Below are 17,965 nucleotides of genomic sequence, written 5' to 3' on the forward strand. Positions count from 1 at the left end.
ATGTACTCGTTAAAATTGACAAATTTATATTCCCAGTTGATTTTTTTGTTCTAGACATCGAAAAAGATAGTGACGTGCCTTTAATTTTAGGAAGGCCCTTTTTAGCAACTGCTAGAACTAGAATTGATGTTAGTACAGGTGAACTCACACTTCGTATGGGTGAGGAAACAATTACTCTTCAAGCTCAAAATTCTACTAATGCTGATCATGTGGCGCAACCGTCCTTGTAAGAAATACGTTCGAAAAACATACATGAGCCTTGTTCAAATAACAATAAAGAACCCATCTATGAAGAACGAAGGCTACAATTCGAGGAACTAGATGAATGGTGGACACAGACACCGAGAGTACACGATAGACCAAATCCATGCCATGACGAGCTTAATATTTCACCAAATCAACTTAAGGTTGGAGACAAAGTACTATTAGATGCAGCAGACCTTCGGATTGCCACCTCTGAACCTAATAGAGAAATTCCTCTCATGGTACTCAATATTTTCCCATACGGTACAACCGACAGGTAATTCATTCAAAATTTGGCACTTTTAAGGTAAATAACACCCATCTAGAATCTTATTTTGATGAGATTAATAGTAGGAATGAGAAGTGTAAACTCCTCGCACCACCATGACCATGCAACAGAGAGGTAAGTCGAGCTTAGACTATAAATAAGCACTTTTTGGGAGGCAACTCGAGCACTAACAGTGTTAACTTCTTTAAATTTTAGTTTTTAACATTTAAATCCACTAACTAAGACACTGAACACGGGTTTTCTAGAACCACACAGCCAGGCCCACGGACGTGCCTTAGGCCATGCCCATACTATGGAAGGCAACACGGCCGTGTGAAAACAGGGCAAAATTTTTCCTCAACACGAGAATCGGTAAGTTGCCACAGCCGTACGACATGGCCGTGGGTGAATTTGTCAAAACAACACGGGCGTGGAACACGCCTGTGTCTAGAGGCCATGGTTGAAACTGAAAAAAAACACGGGCGTGCAACACGCCCGTGCTCACTACCCATGGTCAAGACTGACAAAACAACACAGGCGTGGACATACATACACGGGTGTGGGAGAAGCGAACGAAGCAAAACACGGCCGTGCGACACGACCGTGGGCCGAATTTCAGACGCGCCCAAATTTGAAATTCATGATACACACGGGCTAAAATTAGGGCACACAGGTGTGCCCCACGACCCTGTGCCCCAATATCTATATAAACCCTTCACTATTCATCATCCCCTTCCCCCAAAACTCTAAACCCTAGCCGCCGCAACCCCCCCACCGCCGACCGGCCACCATAGCTTTCCGTTCTCCTTTAATTTTCTCCCCTCTCTTTCCCCTTCCCCCTCTTCCCATCCTTGCATGAGTCAGACGACCTCACTACCACGCCCGTGGCTGTCCCCAAACACAACACCATCACCGCACCATTGCCCCTCCGGCCACCAGTTCTCCACTAATGGTTTTCTCTTCTATTTTACTCTCTTTTTATGCTTACTCTCATAATAATCTTAATTTTTTTAGCCTATTATATGCATTTTACTACTAATTGGTTATCATAGGAATTTTTGCATATACTTTGTTTTATTTTTAAACCATACTTAGCTACTTTCATCTAGTTTATTTTTAATTTAGTCATGCTATCACTTTACTAGTTGCCATAGTTGAATTTAATTGCTATTGGTTGAATATTGGTAGTGTTAGTAGTTTAGTTTGCACTTGTTAGTTTAATACATGTTAATCGCTTTTCAAGTTTGTTAGGATTTTCTATCTTTTCTATTCATTAGGCTATAATACTAGTCTTCTTGTAGGTATACCATGTCAACTTCACGTGGCAAGAAGACCGCCGTCCCCATTTCAAAAAAACAGAAGGGACCCGAGCCACATCGGCAAGCGCATCAGTTGAAGTGTGCCACCCCTTTTTCCAGTTTCCCTTAGGGCCCCAGGAGGAACTATTTCAGATATTACGGGCGACCCTTAGGCGCGGGCCGTTGCATTAACTAGATCGTACTTGAACAAATCCAACTGGCTGACGCGGTCCGAGCCCTTCTGACGACTGACCCATGGGGCCTCTTTTTCGAGATCATCGAGCCGACATACCTTGAGCTCACACTCGAACTCTGCTCGATCTTCCACCGTCAAGTCATCATGACACAGTTTGATGATCTTGGAACGGTCTAGTTTCGTCTCGGTGGTTTAGTCTGCCAGTTGAGAGTACCTGAGTTCGGCGTCACTTTGGGGCTCTATACGGAGGAGTTCATGGACGATAATGATTTTGACACCCTCCATCGCCACATCCACTTGTCTCCCTCCAACTGCTGGAGGGCCCTCGTTCCTGCTTCGGCCACCTACGACCCTAGTCTGATAGGGTGGTGAGAGAGCACTGGCGTCGTCAACACTCACGATGCCTACTTTTTATGGAGTATGGCGAACGGACACGTCTTTGACCTTGCCTATTTCATTGCCCTCGCCATTCGCCATCAGACGGAGCGACATAAGAAGGGAATCATATCCATCGGACTTTATGTGACTCTCTTGGCGCGATATTTCAGCCTCCTCAACACGGCGACGCAAGCATCTTCCCTCACCCTCATTGGTCAGATGTCCCCACAAGGCATCTTGAGTATGCTACATATGTGGATGATCGAGCGACGACGTGGAGTTGACCCTTCCCAATACCGTCGAGGAGGAGGACCTAGAGGACATTATTGATGATGTCCCTCCACAACACGAGGACCCACCATCTCAGCAACTACCCATCCATCGTCTAGTTCATGCGACGGCTTCATACTCTAACATCTCTAAGCGCCTTACTCGATTTGAGTACAGTGTTTTCAGCGCTTTGATCACATTGATACTACTCTACATCAGATTTGTCAGCACCTTCACATCTCATCGCCATCAGCACCTCGCGAACCATCCGGCAATGACGATGTTTAAAGACTTTTTATTTTTTATTTTTATTTTTTTCACTTTTATCTTTATTTATCTTCTTTAAGTACTTTTTATTTTATTTTCCTTTAATATTATTTCATTTTTTGGTTTTATAATTTTTATTGAAAAATTTATAGTTTCAGCAATTTTATTACGAGTAATTATGCTTCTCTATATTTCCTAAAGAGTTCTTGATTTTATCACAGTTATAAAGAGCTCTAATGCTCATCATCACTTAGGAACTTGACATTCCACTGGAACAGTTTCTCCACGACTGCCATGTCCTGCCCGACCACCACGATAACCTTTTCGCTGGACACCGTGGTTGTGGAACCCAACCTCTACCACCACCGGAGTATCCTCCTCCAATCTTATCATTGCCTTAGCCGATTATTCTCCATACCTCCAATTCAAGGATTCCATTCAACATTCAGGAAGTTTCGCTCCTCTCCCTCTCTCTTCTGATATTATCTTTATATCACTATTATATATCTTTGTACATTGAGGACAATGTACATCTTAAGTGTGTGGGGGATATTTATATCATTATCAGAAAAATCCCTGAATTTTGTCTTGTTCTCAAATAATCTGCTCATATCATTATTAGAATGAATTTTGATTAATTTACGATTTTTATTGATATGTCTTGAATTAAAACATAGGCATTTATGCAGTGACTGTTTAAACTTTAAAGGAATTAGAGAATCAAGCATGATAAGTTGATTTTTTGAGAATTAATTTTTTTTAGGTTGTTTCCCTAAGTTTAGGTATTATCTTGAGTTGAAATTCACAGGTTTAACATCAAAAAACCATAATTTTTGTGAGATCTTGAGCCCTTAGAGAATATATTATTTTTTTCATGCTCACTTTTATTGTTGCTTTGAGTGCGTCAATATCAAATTGTTAGTCTAGAACTTGCTTGATTATGCATGTGAAGACCACACCATTGATTTGATATGTTGAGATGATAAAGGCACTTAGGTTTAACCCACTTACTCCATAAAAGCCGACCCTCATAATTAACCCTTAGTGAACCCCTTTAAGCCTAACAAGCCATTAATTGATTTACCCTCAACATTAACCCGTAACCCAATATTGTTGAAATCCCCTAAATTAATTTGATCCCTATTTTTGTCGAGATTTGATTTGAATAAATAGCTTAGCTATGTTTTATTTTTGATAGCTAGCCTATGTTATTTGACTTGTTCTAAAAAAAACATACATACATACATACATACATACATATTAGTAGTAATTCTTTGTTTTTGAGCTTAAGTATTTAAATTCCTTATCCCATGAAGAAAAGCTCAATTCTAAGATTTTCTAATTAGAAATGTAATTTATCAAGTTGTAGTATTTTTCTAGTTAGGTAATTTTTCAACTCAATCTCGATTCTAACCTTCTTTTTCAGCTTGTAACCACACCCCCTAACCAAAGCCACGTTACAACCCTCTAAAGACCTTTTGATTGACGTATCATCTCAATATATAATGGTGGAGATTTGATTTTCACGCAAGCCTATGGTAATAACTTTTCATATTGACTGTTGAATGCTAAATTTCTTGTCCTTAAACATCTCGAGTGATTTGAGTGAATCTTTAGTGAGGATGTGAAACTCTGTGATGTTTTGAATCAAAGGTGATTACTTAGATGAGGGGAGACACCTATGTTTTTGTAATAAAATGCTCAACTTAGAATGCTTGAAACTTTGATGTTCTTCGAGTTGAATTTTGAATGTGTGACTACTTAAGGATTATTTTGAAAGACTATTGATGAGAATTATAAGTTGAGAAGAATTTATTTTGATTGTGAGTTGAGGATTTTGCTTGAGGACAAGCAAACGCTTAAGTGTGGGGGTATTTGATAAACCGTAATTTATACAAATTTTTACCTCATGCTTAGCATATTTTTGGATGAATCATCCTTAGATTTGGTTAATTTGATGCTCCTGATCCTTTAATTTCATGTTTTATACTTAGGTGAGCATAGGAGAGTAAAAAGAGCGAGAAACGGGCCAAAAATAGAGAAAATGGGCCAATATGGGAAATCAACGCGGCTTGGACATCCTCACACGGGTAAGCCACACAGCCATGTCCATTTGGAAGAATTGAAGCATGACTTACATGAGTAGACCACATGCCCATGCCTATGTAACAGCCTTGAACACGGATTGAAGAAATCGCAAACGGGCGTGTCCCTGTCGAGCCCAAGTTTAGTTCTATTCAAAAAAGGCCACTCTTGAGGGCTTTTAAGCATTCTCAAGCCTATTTAAACACCTGAGGAGGCACTTAGAAGGGACACAAGGAGTAGGAGGTAGGGAATTACTCGAAGAAAGCCAATTGATCCATCTTAGAAGCCGGATTCACCTTCAAGACTGAAGATCTCCCTTCAATTCCCTTCAAGAGTTCTTGGGTTTTCTTTATGTTTTGTTATCATTATTCTTTTGAGATGTTTTCTTTCGTAAATATGAATTAAACCCCCTAAATACCAAAAGGGAATGAAACCTAAGGCGGATCTTGTTATTATTATCTGAATTGTATAATAAATATTTGACTTATTCTTAATTATTAATTCTTAATTCTTGCTTTAATATTCCAGGATATCGATTCAAATATTAATGTGCTTATTCAGAGGAGCAAAAGTCCCTGTCTAAGAGTAGATCTAACATAATCAAGCGGAGTTAATTGCACGCCTAGAGATAGGCTGACAAGATTTTACCAGATTAGGGCGAAACCTAATAAGGGAATCCATAGATCGAGTTAATGCAGCACTAGGGAGCTAATTAGAAAGAGATTTCAATTAATCAACCTAGGGTTAGACATTGTTAGTTTCGAGAAAGATAATAATAATAAATTAGGGATTTCTACGGATGAAGTCAAGTGAATTAATCATTTAGTTTTCCCAAAAGTTATTTCCCCAATTTACTTTTTGTGCATTCTTAGTTTAGTAATTAGTTTAGATAAAAGAAACCCCTTTATTTTTAGGCTAGATAATAAAAAGAAAGTTAATACTAGTACTTTTAGTTCCTTTGGGTTCGACATCCCGGTCTTGCCAAAGCTATACTACTGTTTGATAAGGTGTGATTGCCTTTGTCATGATAATAGTTAGTTTTCAAGAATGAACATTCATAAATTATAAAAAATATTGCACGTATCACATCACACGACCATCCACCCATTTGGACATATAATCGACGACTACTAAGATGTATTTATTCCCAAATGAACTAGGGAATGGACCCATAAAGTTGATACACCAAACGTCAAATATTTCACATGAAAGCATGTATGTTTGGGGCATTTAGTCACGTTTAGAGATATTACCTGTTTGTTGGCATTTATCGCAAGTAGCAACATACCTGTTGACGTCTTTGAATAGTGTAGGCCAATAAAAACATGATTCGAGTGTTTTATGTGCAGTCTTATTTCCACTGTAATGTCGCCCAGTCGGTCCTGAGTGGCAATGCTCCAATATTTTAAATGCTTCTGACCTTGTAACACATCTCCTAATGACTTGATCTGCACATATACAGAAAAGAAAAGGGTCTTCCAAAAAGTAGTTTTTCACATTAGTAAAGAATCGCTTCTTTTGCTGATGTGTCAACCCTTTTGGGATAACATTAGCGGCTAAAAAATTCGCAATGTCTGCAAACCAGGGTACTTCAGAGTTAGACATAGCAATGAATTGTTCTTCAGGGAACGAATCATTTATTTCAACTTCATCTAGCTTTTGGGTACTTGAATCTTCAAGTCTGGAAAGATGATTAGCCACGAGATTTTCAGCTCCTTTCTTATCCTGAATCTCTAAGTCAAATTCTTGCAATAACAGAATCCATCGAATGAGTCGAGATTTTGCATCAATCTTAGTTAAAAGGTAGCGAAGAGTAGAATGGTCAGTATAAATGAAAACTCTAGACAATATTAGATATGGCCCAATTTATCGAATGCAAAAACCACAGCTAGCAGCCCTTTCTCCGTGGTGGTGTAGTTTTCTTGTGTGGCTGTCAAAGTTTTTCTAGCATAATAGATAGGTTGAAAATGCTTGTCTCTTCGTTGTCCCAAAACTGCACCTACTGCAAAATCACTCGCATCGTACATTAGTTCGAAAGGTAAATTCCAATCAGGCGCGATTATAATTGGAGCATTAATCAATTTATCCTTTAAAGTATTAAACGCTTCTAAACATTCCTGATTGAAATTAAAGGGCACATTTTTTTCTAGAAATTTAGTCAAAGGCTTAGATATTTTAAAAATGTCTTTAATAAATCTTTCATAAAACCAAGCATGTCCTAAAAAGCTTCTAATAGCCTTAACCGAACTAGGGGGAGGTAGTTTTTCAATGGTTTTAATTTTAGATTTATCAACCTCAATCCCTTTACTAGAAATTTTATGTCCTAACACAATACCTTCTTGAACCATAAAGTGACATTTTTCCCAGTTAAGTACAAGGTTCGTTTCCTCACATCTTATTAGAACTTGTTCTAAATTTTTAAGGCAAAGATGGAAAGAGTTATCGAATACCGAGAAGTCATCCATAAATACCTCCATGATGTCTTTTACAAGTTCGTCAAAAATGGCCATCATGCAACTCTAAAAAGTCACAGGAGCATTGCATAATCCAAAAGGCATTCTACGATAAGCAAACAAACCGTATGGACATGTAAATGTTGCCTTTTCTTGATCTTCAGGAGCTATTGGGAATTGAAAATAACAAGAGAGTCCGTCTAAAAAGCCCTGATAATCTTTCCAACATTTGGTCAATGAATGGCAGGGGAAAGTGATCTTTTCTTGTGGCATCATTCAGCTTCCTATAGTCAATGCAAACTCTCCCACTTGTGTCTGTCCTTGTTGGGATTAATTCATTCTTCTCATTGGCTACAACAGTCATGCCTCCTTTCTTAGGAACAACCTGCACTAGACTTACCGAAGAACTGTCAGAAATAGGATAAATGATTCAAACATCTAGGAGTTTAATTCCTCAGCTTTAACCACTTCTTTCATGTTGGAGTTCAGTCGTCTTTGAGCTTGCACAAATGGCTTATATTCATCTTCTAATAAAATTTTGTGGGTGCAAAAAGAAGGGCTGATCCCTTTAATGTGAGAAATTTTCCAAGCTATGGCCCTTTTATGCTCTTTTAATACTTGGAGTAATTCTTCTTTCTCCTTGGGTTGTAGGTTAGAAGCAATAATCACTGGTAATGTAGAATTATTTCTAGGGAATACGTATTCCAAGTGATTTGGCAATTGTTTAAGTTCCAGTTTAGGAGGTTTTTCAATAGAGGGTTTTTGCTTAAGTTCATCGTTTGCCTTAATACCCTCATATTCCGCTTGTCTTGGGAAGGGTTTATTGGAATTTAGTTAAGCTTTTATCTTACCTATCTCAGAATCATCATCATCCACCTCCTCTCATTGAGCAAGACACAGTTCTAACGTGTCCTTATGTATGATTTCCAGAAAAGAATCTTGAGTAGCATAATCAATAGAGTCAATAAAATAACACGAGTCATCCTGTTCTCTAGAAAATCTCATGGCATCATAAATTTTAAAAATAATCTCTTTGTCACGTACTCTAAGCACAAGTTTACCATCAGCCACATCAATAACAACCCTAGTGGTGGCTAAAAATGGACGACCTAAGATTAAAGGCACTTCAACATCTTCATCCATGTCAAGCACAACGAAATCAACAGGGAATATAAATTTATCTACTTTTACAAGTACGTTCTCTATAATACCCTTAGGATATTTAACAAATCTATTAGCTAGTTGAATACTTATCCTAGTGGGTTTAGGTTCCCCAAGACCAATTTGTTTAAACATTTTATATGGCATCAGATTAATGCTAACGCCTAAATCAGCTAGTGCCTTATAAACATTCAAACTCCCAAGTAAGCAGGGAATAGTAAAACTTCCTGGATCTTTCAGTTTGGTTGGCATTTTATTTTGGAGTGTAGCTGAGCACTCATCGTTAAGTTCCACTGTAGATAAGTCTTCAAATTTCCTTTTATTTGTTAGAAGCTCCTTTAAAAATTTTGCATATGTAAGCATATGTGATATAGCTTCAACAAAAGGTAAGTTAATATGCAGTTGTTTGAAAAGTTCAAGAAATTTACTGAATTATGCATCCATGTGGTCTTTCTTCAACTTTGCTGGATATATGATTGGTGGTTTGTATTCCTTTGGCATTGGATTGTCATTGTTTTCGAGTTTTCCCTCTTCCCCTTCGGTTCTGTCAGCTTCTTGTGGTGGCTTCTTTTCAGATTCAGCTAACACTTTCCCACTCCTTAGTGTAACTGCTTTCACATGTTCTTTTGGATTGGGTTCGGTGTTACTAGGTAGACTTCCTAGTGGTCTCTCTGAAATCATCTTAGCCAACTATCCAATTTGATTCTCGAGCCCTTGGATCGATGCTTGCTAATTTTTAAGTACAGTTTCAGTGTTCTAAAAATGGGTTTCCACTACTGAAATAAATTTTGTCATCATCTCCTCAAGGTTTGGCTTTTTCACTTACTGGTAAGGTCGTTGTTAGAAGCCTGGAGGGGGTGGTGGTCTCTGATTCCCTTGCTTCCCCATGAGAAATTTGGGTGGTTCCTCCAACCTGCATTGTAAGTATTACTATAAGGATTATTTTGAGGTCGAGGATTATTACCCATATAATTCATTTGTTCGTTTTCCATGTTGTGGCCATAGGATGGGTATTCTGAATTGCTCGTCCCACTTCCACTTGCATCGCACTGCATTACTGAATGAACCTATGAAGAACCAAGTAACCCATCAATTTTTCTATTCAAAAGTTCTACCTGATTAGAGAGCATAGTAACCAAATCGACGTTAAACACCTCGGCCGCTTTCGTCGGCTTTGTCCTCATGACTAGCCACTGATAATTATTCAATGACATCTCTTCTATAAATTCATAGGCCTCTTCAGGTGTCTTATTATTAATAGTCCCACCAGTAGCTGCGTCAATCATCTCTCTAGTCAAAGGATTTAGGCCGTTGTGAAAAGTTTGAACCTGTAGCCAAAGTGGTAGCCCATGGTGAGGGCACCTTCTCAATAGATCCTTGTATCTCTCCCATGCATCATAGAGTGTTTTTAAATCCATTTGCACAAAAGAAGAAATATCATTCCTTAGTTTAGCTGTTTTAGCCGGCGGGAAATATTTAAGCAAAAAACTTTTCAGTCATTTGTTCCCAAGTGGTGATTAATCCTCATGGTAACGAGTTCAACCACTGTTTAGCCTTATTCCTCAATGAAAAGGGAAATAACTGAAGGCGAATGGCATCATCAGAAATGCCATTAATCTTAAAGGTGTCGTAGAATTCCAGAAAGTTTGCTAAATGAGTGTTTGGATCCTCGTCCTGCAAACCATCAAACTGAACAAACTGTTGTATCATTTGAATCGTGTTAGGTTTCAGTTCAAAATTATTTGCAGCAATAGCAGGTCTAACTATACTCGATTCAGCTCTTGTTAAACTAGGTTTAGCATAATCATACATAGTATGAGGAGCAAGATCCTGATTTACTGGGTTCGCAACAGCCACAAGAGGTAGCGGATTATTATGATTATCAGCCATCTCCTCGGTTGTGGGTTGAATATCGTCCTTTTGCCCTTCCTCTATGTATCGTAGGCTTTGCCTTATCTCTCTTTGGTTTCTGCGAGCTATGCTTTCGATCTCACTATAAAAAAGTAGAGGTCTTGACGGGTTTCTTCTAGCCATAAACTATAAAAACCTGCCAGAAGTAAATAAAAGAAAATTTAGTAATTTAAGAAAAAATAAAATAAAATTGTAATAAAAAAATAAAAAATGGCTAAAGTAATAAAAATTAAGCGTTCCTAATATCTTACTCCCCGACAACGGCTCCAAAAACTTGATGGTCGTGTAACTAACTAAAAATTTGACTTAAGGCAAGCGCACCTATCGAACAGTAGTATAGTTATGGTAAGACCAGGAATATCGTATCCACGAGAACTAAAAGTACTAGTAATTACTATCTTTTTATTATCTAGCCTAAGAATTAAAGTGTGTTTTTAAACTAAACTAATTTTCTAATTTAACTAAGATTATGACAGAGATGAAAGTTGAAAAATACTTTAGAAAAAAACCAATGGAAAAGACAATACCCAAGAAAGAATCCACCTAGACTTCACTTATTACCTTTGACTTAGACGATTTATTCACTTGACTTATTCTATAGAAATCCTTGATTTATGTTATTATCCCTTTCGAGCCTAAAAACAACTAACTCTAAGTTGATTAATTGAAATCTCTTTCTAATTAAAACCCCTATTATCGCATTAACTCGATCTAGGGATTCCCTTATTAGATTTGACTCTAATCTGGTAGATTTATGTCGTCTTATCTCTAGGATTGCATTCAACTCCGCTTAATTATGGATGATCTACCCTTAAACAGGGACTTTTGCTCCACTGATTAAGCACATCAAAACCTGAATTAATACCCTGGAATATTAAAACAAGAATTTAGAACTCACAATTAAAAATAAGAATAAGTCTTTATCATATAATTCAAAAAGTAATAAGATTCATCGTAGGGTTCATCTCCCTTAGGTATTTAGGGAGTTTAGTTCATAACAATAATGGAAAACATCTCAAAGTTTGGAAAACAACAAAAAATAAAGAAAACCTAAAGAACTTCTAGAAAATTAGATGGAAATCTTCAGTCTTGATGTAGAGCCTAGCTCCGAGGTGATTCCGATGGCTATTCGCGAGTATTTTCTGCCTCCAACTTTGTGTGTCCCCTCTCATTCTCTTCTAAGGTGTTTATATAGGCTTTAAAATGCTTCCAAACTCTCAAAAGTGCATTTTTCCGAATAAAACTAGGCTTGGGTTCGACAGGGACACGGCCGTGTGCCACTCCCGTGTGAAGGTGCTCAGGGCGTTTGCAATACTGAGTTGGTTCTTAGACGACATGGCCATGACACACGGGCGTGTAGTATACCCGTGTGTCACACATGGGCATCTGGATTACCCGTGTAAGTGCCTAGGCCGTGTGCAACACTAATTTAGGCCCAATTTGTCTATTTTTGGCCCGTTTCTTGCTATTTTTGGTATCCTAAGCTCTTCTAAGTATAAAACACGAAATTAAAGGATTAGGAGCATCGAATTCAATAAAACCAAGGAAAAATCATCCATAAATATGTCAAGCATGGGGTAAAAATATGTATATCTTACGGTTTATCAATACCAAACTTTCTAATGCTAATATATCCTAACCAAAGTACCAAAAGATTACTCAAATAAAATAACCAATTCAACAACAAATATTCAAGGAAGACATCAAATGAAAAATTACCTTTTCAAAACACCATATAGCAAAATCAAGTTTACCATTCAAATGACACAAATCATCTTTTCACAAAATAGAATCAATGTGATATACCTAATTAGTTTTACCACATTCATCACAAGTGATCTTGAAACATGAAACTTAACATTATATACCAACTTTTGCCACAATAAAAACCAACTAGAACTTTAAATTCATCAACTTCAAAACCCTATATACATGCCACAAAACCAAAAATAATAAATCAAAAACTACCAAAACAAGAGTTTGATAGTGTAAGCCTTGAAGTTGATCTGTCCAACCAATCATGCAAAACGTTAACTACAGAAAACAAAAACAAACTAAGTAAGGCTAAGTAGCTTAGTAAGTTCATAGCCAAAATTCAAATCAACTTACCTCAATTAAACATTTGAAAACTAAAACACTTAAACTACTCAAAACTGACAACCATTTACAAAAATTCATAGAATTAGTGCTGAAAATAGTTCATCATATACTTCATGCTCCTCAATGGTTCAATCGGAATAATTCATATATGTATATGTCTACACTTCATTACATCAATGCCATAATGAAATATTCTTGCATTTCATTTTTTGATACAAACCTTCTAATGAATAAACATCAGAAATGTGAAATCATTTTAACATTAATCACAAATTTTCATAGCCCTATGAACTATAGTAACATGACTCAGATACACAGGTAACCATATCACACCAGAGAGTATCAAAGTGCAAACAGAGGCACCAAACTGCAAACTCGTACAAGCGCGTGTTTAAACCCTTGCTAATCGTATCCTAATCGTTTACTATGTTCAAATGAACATTTTAACAGAGTTTACCACATTTAATAATTCAGAGGCATTTCCAGAAATGCATTCATACACATATTGCCAAATAACTAATTTCATTTCAAAATCCTAAAATCATATATCCCAAACGTTCAACAACTACTAAATATTCACTTTCTCACCTGTACATAATTGCAACAATTTATAATTTCAACCTATTATCAAAACTAACCTCAAATATAATTGAATCAAATCATAATAGCACAAGTATAAAAAAAATATATACTATGAACTTACCTAGTATATTCGGCTATCGTGTAGATTTGTAGGGACTAATTTGTGATTTTCCCTTTCCTCGATTATCCTGCATACGGCTCAATTCTTGATCTATATAATGATTAAATTCACTTTATCAATTTCAAATACACTATCCAATTTCTTTTTATGCATATGACCTATAAATTTCGTTTTATAATTTTTCCTTAAATTGTCACACATTGTTCAATTTAGTCCTTGAAATCAAAACTATTAAAAACTTCACAATTAACTCCAATATATTCAAACCAAATTCAATATCATCCTCATCAACTTTCAAACACTTGAAATTTTTCTAAATTCACATGCTAAATTTTTACTTATTTTCATATTAGTCCATCAACTTGAAACTAACGAAAATTCCTTTACAAAATAATTCTAAACAAAAACCAATTTCACAAATTCATCATTTAATCACAAGAACACCTAGACTTCATTAATGTCAAGTTTCAAAATCTTTAACTATTTTATGAAATAGTCCTTGTATTAGCTAGATTAAGCTACAACGATCTCAAAAACATAAAAATTACTAAAAATGCATAAAAATACATACCATGCAAAGCAAAGAAGATGATCGAAATGTTTTAGAGTTCTTCAATGGTGCATTCGGTTTTGAAATATGAAGAAGAAAGATGATAATGGTTTTTGTTATATTTTTTTTACTTTTATTATTATTATTATCTTTATTAGCATGTAATTAACATACAAAATTAACTAAAAAGCATCACTAACCGTCCCACTATAGTAATAATAGTATTATTGACTTATAAGTCCTTCCATTTATGTTAATTAAGCCATTAAATCAATAAAATTCAATAGCAATTAAGTTTATGTCTTTTATGATTTAGTCCTTTTTCTTTAATTAACAAGCCAAACATTAAAATTCATAGACCGAACTTCAATATACTTAAACAGTAACTTCGTAAATGAGGTCCCGATACATCATTTTCCACAACCACTTGACTTTAGGGGCAATCTACTTGAACTTAACTATTTGTTAAATTATCAGAAATTATCATATCAAAATTCAATATAATACTATATTTGACTCATATGAATTAAATGATAATAATTACGGACTCACTAGTTGGATTTATGGTCTCAAAATCACTATTTTCCAAAACCACTGAAAATGGGTTGTTACAACTCTCACCCCTTATATAATTTAGTCCTCAAAATTGTCTTACCTAGAAATAAGTTCAGGTATTGCGATCTCATAGATTCTTCTGTTTCCTACATAGCTTCCTCAACTCTGTGCTGGTACCATAATACTTTAACCAACGATACACATTTATTCCATAATTCTTTCACTTCCTAAGTTAAAATTCTAATCGGTTCTTCATTATAAGTCAAATCTGGCTGCAACTCAATTTCATTTGTAGATAATACATATGATGAATTAGAACGATAGTAACGAAGCATCAAAACATGATAAACATTATGGATTCTATCAAGTTCTGGAGGTAAGGCTAAGCGATCAGCCACAGATCTGATTCTTTCCAGAATTTCATATGGTCCAATGAATCTCGAACTGAGTTATCATTTTCTACCAAAATGCAACACTTTTCTTCATTGTGAGACTTTCAGAAACACTTTCTCACCAACAGAAAACTCAATACCTTTACGTTTTAGATCAACATAAGATTTTTGACGATTGGATGCAACTTTTTAATTATCATAGATGATTCAAACTTCATCTTTAGTTTCTTGAGCCAGATCAACTCTGACTAACTTTCTTTTATTTAGTTCAGACCAGTATAACAAACTTCTACATTTACCCTCATACAAAGCCTTGTATGAAGCCTTTCTTATACTTGATTGGTAACTGTTGTTGTAAGAAAACTCAGCTAACGATAAATATATTTCCCAACTACCTTCAAATTCAACAACACAACACCATAACATATCTTCCAGAATTTGATTACCCGTTCTAACTAACCATCCATTTACAGATGAAAGGCTGTAGTGAATTTAATCTGGAGCCCAAAGCCTCATGCAACTTCAAATTCTAGAGGTAAACCTCGAATCATGATCAGATATGATCGACACTAGTACACTGTGTATGTAACACCCGTAACTCATATCCGTCGTTGAAACAGGGTTACGGAGCATTACTAGATTTTACAATTCAAACATTTCATAACATATCATTAAACATATTAAAACCAATTCAAAACATAAAAATTGTCCCTTATATGAGCGCTCAAGGCCCAAAATACACATTAAAAACAAGTCGAGACTAAATCGAAAACTCAAAGGAATTTTTAAAAAACATTGAAAATTTTCAATACTACAAGGGTCACACAGTCATGTGGCTAGGCCGTGTGACTCACAAGATCAAGAGACACACCCGTGTCTTAGGCTATGTGGGCATTCGAAGTAGGGACACACGACCAAGCCACACGTCCGTGTGCCAACCTGTGTGCTAAGTTGTGTAACATCCTGACTTGCAACCCTTTTATTGCTATAGGGGACACAAGACCATGTCACCTGGCCACGTGTCACACACAGCTGAGACACACGCCTGTGTCTCTGCCCGTGTGGACAAAAATAGGCCGTTTTACAAGCCATTTTCTCACCCAAATTGGCATGTACCTACACACAACATTGCACATACTATCAAACCATTACAAGGCATCCAAATCAAGCATAAACAAGTCTTATACATATCATATAATATCATACAACCAATATGCCCTTAGGCACCACAAATGACAATATATAAACATTCCTAACTTTTTATGCACTTTGACCAAAAAATCAATTAACTTACATGCATATTTGCACCAATACATACCAAATAATTTTCTTACCAAAACACAACCATTTTATAACACCCCTAACCCATATCCACCGTCGGAACAGGGTTTCAGAGCATTACTTAAACTTTCAAAATAATTTTTGAATATTTTATGTAAATTACTATTCATTAACAGAGATTATCCAAAACGTCCCTTAATTGGACCGTCGAGGCCCAATACGAGTATTAGAATCAAGTCGGAACTTAATCAGAAACTCTAAGAATTTTTCACGACTTATAAAAAATTTTCCAAGGTCCAGGGCTCACACGCCCGTATGGTCCAAGGGACACGTCCGTGCGACTCTAGGACATGCCCCTGCTAGAGGCTGTATTTGACCCCGTGTAACTCTCTGACTTGTGCACACGGCCATGCCACACGCCCGTGTGCTAGGTCGTGTGGTTAATTAATTCAATTCAAAATTAGGTGCAGGTTTCACACGGCCAAGACACATGCCCGTGTCCTAGGCTGTGTGGGACACATGGCTAAGACACATGCCTGTGTCTCTACCGGTGTGCTTAATTCTGAGCATACAATATCAAGTTTACCATCCATTAGCAATATTGCCTAAACACATGCACTCAATCAAACATGTTAGTCACCAAAATCTTCATAACAATCAAGTGAACATAGATGAGCTCATCATGTAATATTCTTTCAAGTCATTATCATTTCATCTCATAATTCTCATGCCATATCAAGTGTTGTGTCCGTTGAATTATTAAAATTCCGATGGATGCTCAAGTGGTACATTCAAGGAGTACAATTCATTAACCCATCAATTCTTATTCAAGAGTACCCATTAGGGCATTTAATCAAAGAACATACTCTCGAGCCACAGGTTGTATTACAGGATTACCAGTCCAGGCTAAATCCTTTATGTAACGTATGCTCAGAAGAGCTCAATTAGGATTACCAGTCCAGGTTAAACCCTAATTGTAACATATGATCGAGAGGGATTAAATCAGGATTACCCATCCGGGCTAAATCCTTTTTGTAACAAGGTCAATAGGATTACTCGTCCGAGCTAAATCCTATCCGCAACAAATGCAGGACCTTATTCGTTACGGGAGAGCGCATATATTTATTAGAATTCAATATTCAATCGGGACTTAACCCCTTTTTCACCATTTCAAGCATGTATTCAATTTTTCATTATATCATTCAAATAATATACATCAATATAAGTGACATTCCATACAAACACAACATTCAATTAAACATATTTACATGCCCGATTAAGTTACACGAACTTACCTCGACACTTGTTCGCGTATACAATCTACTAATCTGGAACATTTTCTTTTCCTCAGTCTAACCTCGAATTTGTGTTGTTCGAATCTATATAAATAGCTTTAATCATCAATTTCACATATTTCATATTTATTTGGACTCAATTTACGTCCTAGGAAAAATTACCATTTTGCCCCTAACTTTTCCATAAATTCCAATTTTGTCTCTAAGTTCAAAAAATAAAACTTGTTCAATTTACTCCCTATTCCAAGCCTTACCAAAATCCCATTACAAATTTTATAGCACATGTGTTCATGAAAATTTAGAATTTTTCATCAAATTTCACAACTTTACATTTTAGTCCCTAAATCATGTTTTCATCAAAAATCACTTTGTAAAAGTTGTTTATCTATCAACAACCTTTCATTTTCTACCATAAATTTCTAATTTTCAGTATATACATCCATGACCCAAATTTCATACCTTGATAACTTTTCAAATTAATCCCCCAAATAGATAGATTACACTATCTCAATTTTAAAAATATCAAAATTACTAAAAATGGGACAAGAAAACTTACCCA

The 17,965-nt window shown here is 36.2% G+C and overlaps 1 non-coding gene across 1 annotated transcript; it reads left to right on the forward strand.

The window, feature by feature from the left end:
• Positions 1-9,963: 9,963 nt before the first annotated feature.
• LOC121207281 (small nucleolar RNA R71) lies at positions 9,964-10,070 on the forward strand. The gene has a single exon (XR_005902373.1). It is a non-coding gene; the product is annotated as a small nucleolar RNA R71 (small nucleolar RNA).
• Positions 10,071-17,965: the final 7,895 nt, after the last annotated feature.

This window comes from Gossypium hirsutum, chromosome A09, assembly GCF_007990345.1.
Source record: "Gossypium hirsutum isolate 1008001.06 chromosome A09, Gossypium_hirsutum_v2.1, whole genome shotgun sequence".
Classification (NCBI taxonomy): domain Eukaryota; kingdom Viridiplantae; phylum Streptophyta; class Magnoliopsida; order Malvales; family Malvaceae; genus Gossypium; species Gossypium hirsutum.